Below are 3,274 nucleotides of genomic sequence, written 5' to 3'. Positions count from 1 at the left end.
AAGGAGACCAGAATCCACCATTAGGTGGAGTTCAAATGAAATGTCAGATTTGTGTCCTGCAGGAGGAACCAAGACTCAGAGATCAGAGATCAACACTCTGTGGAACTGTTCCTCAATTCCCATACTCACTTTAGAGACTAAAATAGATCCCACAGTGATGTACAACTGAGAAGAAGAAGAGACCAGATTTCAAGGTTCTTCTCAAGATCTTAGAAACCTTCTGTTCCAAAAATCTGCACCATAACCTCCATAACAAACCTATTCGTCTACAAACTCTTCCTACAAAACCCATAATCAGCTTTGTCTCCTCCTTCATCTTCTGCTTCATCTTCTCACCCCATCCTAAGGTTCTCCATCCCTGTGAAAAGCACACTTTAATCCACAGGAGGAACACATCAGGAACCTGTAGAACCAGTCTCTGATGTTTTGGTGCTGAGTGTCACAGAGATACCAACAGCATCTTGAACATATACTCCACATTCCACCAGGAACCATGAAATACCATGAAGTCATGAAATGTCATGAAGAACCAGTCGAGAGCTGTGATGGTGTGAATGATCTCCTTAACAAGTGTGTTTAATAATAATAATAATAATAATAATAATAATAATAATAATAATAATAATAATAATAATAATGTTGTCTGGATGTATTCAGCACTTGCTCACAGACAGGTCAGTACACACAGGCGTGTAAACAGTAGCTGCGGGGGACGTGTTAAAGTGTCCAAACATGTTGTATTGTATTTTTATTTAATTATAACAGTTACATAAGGACAATATTGAAAAGGCTGATGAAATGAGACACGTTAAATAAAGCATAATAAACCGAGAGATATTAAATCTGTACATTACGATAAGTTACATATATATCACAATGTTAATATAATATATTCTACAGTATTATATATATATATATCAATACACCTGTATGACACAATATTAATACATTATGTGATATAAATATTCTATATGTTTTAATATTATTATGACAATAAGAGAGACTACAGTATGATATCATGTGAGTCCCAAAAGCTTTTATTTTATTCCCTCAGGACTTTTATTCCTTTATCACCATGGAACACGCTTCAGGACTCGTATCTCACACACAGCATGACTTTAGTCCAGTGTTCAGGTCAAGACATGAAACCAAACAGAAACATGGTTAATATATATTTCAATTCAGTTCAATTTAATTTATTTGTATAGCGCTTTTAACAATTTCCCCATTGTCTCAAAGCAGCTTTACAGAAGTATGGAAACAGAATAGAGAGAAAAGGAAATAAATATATAATAATAATAATAATAATAATAATATTAATAATAATAATAATAATAATATTAATAATAATAATAATAATAATAATGAGAGGAAGAAAAAATAAGAATAAAAATAAATAAGTGAATATATACAATTGAAGTTTTAAAATTAATAAAAAAAAAATTAACTTAAAATTTAAGATACTATATATATATATCTATCCCTGTCCCTAATGAGCAAGCCGGAGACGACGGCGACGAGGAAAATCTCCCTGAGGTGATAAGAGGAACCTTGAGAGGAACCAGACTCAGAAGTGAACCTCATCCTCATTTGGGTGACACTCTACAGTAAATATTGTAAATGTAAATAATGTCCTTTCTACAACAGTTTATAATAGTGCAGCCGAGAGCTCCTGAGGAACTAATGGGTCATCATAAACTCTGAGTTCAGCTCAGACCTGATTGCTGATAAACACCAGAACATACAGCTGACTGACACAACACTGGTTCAGAAGAAGACATGACGTCTCCTGGTGGCTTCATACACAACAATCCCATGAGACAGTGGCTGACCATGAAGATCAATCCCTGACAAGGTGACAACCGGGAGACGAGACTCCAGACAGCGGTAGAACATCAGGATTGATGAAGTAGCTCCGTAAGAGGAGACGATCAGGCTAGAAACTCGGAACACCAGGAGCTCCGGAGTATATATAGTTCAACAGAGAGAGTGACAATATTGTTAAGCATGACTATGTTCAGGTGCTGGACAATGTACATTATGTGTAAAGTGCAGACAGAGACTCCATCAAGACTAACTATGACATCATAACTAAAAGGCTAGAGCCAGAAGGTGACACAGACATGAGGGCTTCCTGGGATGTAAAGCGTCTCACCACTCCACAGTCTGCAGACCTGAGTGACTTGTGATGGTGGTAAGGAGACAACATCCAGACATCACAGTTCACCAAACACTCTATGACCATGAACCCTCTAGATCTGCTCCTTTACCTAAGAAAAGCTATTCATAAAAATCTAAACTAAACAAATGTGTTTTTATCCTGGACTTAAACACTGAGACTGTGTCTGAGTCCCGAACACTAACTGGAAGTCTGTTCCATAACTGTGGGTCTCTGTGAGAAAAAGCTCTGCCCCCTGCTGGAGACTTTAGTACTTGAGGTACTACCGAATATCCTGCACCTTTTGACCGAATATAAACACTTTATAAATCACATAAACACATGGTTCTGACTCTGAAGGAGGAACGAGTGTGAAACTGAAAGGTCAGTAACTTGATGTTGCCCTGACAGTGCAGGAGTTCAGCTATAAAACATCAAGAGAACAAAACTTCACTGAAGAACTCATTGGATCTATAAACTTTACAGTAAATCCACACTGACATACCATGAGTCAGGGTCATATCTGGGGTCCGTGTGCACAACACGTTTGGCTTCATTCTCCTGAACATGATGAGAAATACAAAATGAACACAAAGTCAAGCGAACTGCACAATATTTGGATCTGCTATAATTCCATAATATATTCCATGCTGTGGGAACATAAGCCTCTGATTGGATGGTGAAGAAAATAAGGCGGGGCTTGGGATTGGTCAATTAACCACCTGTAACAGGAGCTTTGTGACGTCCAGTAGTCAGCTGTGTGTTGTGAGATTAATGAGAGAGGTACGATGAGAAGTTCTCGGTTCTCTAACTTTTAATGACGGCGTTAATGAGTCACAGGAAGCCTCCTACACGGAACATCTCCCGCTGGACGTGTTAAACCCCGAAGGATGACCAACAATAGGGACAAAAAAGTCATGAAAGTAGTGAAAAGGCAGAAAATCCTCTCATTCTCCCACACACGGAGGTGTAGAGGACAGCTGGACGTCTTCTAGATCTCCTTTTGTGAGTTTAGATTTTGTTTCTGTAGAAGATCCACAAGGAGCTGAAAATAAAGAGAAACGTTCAGTGAAGAATTTATAGTTTTACTCCTTCAGCCTTGGCTCCTTCTGGAAA

The sequence above is a fragment of the Tachysurus vachellii genome, chromosome 20 (assembly GCF_030014155.1).
Source record: "Tachysurus vachellii isolate PV-2020 chromosome 20, HZAU_Pvac_v1, whole genome shotgun sequence".
Classification (NCBI taxonomy): domain Eukaryota; kingdom Metazoa; phylum Chordata; class Actinopteri; order Siluriformes; family Bagridae; genus Tachysurus; species Tachysurus vachellii.
The sequence above is the reverse complement of the archived record's forward strand: the minus strand, read 5'-3'. Positions refer to the sequence as shown.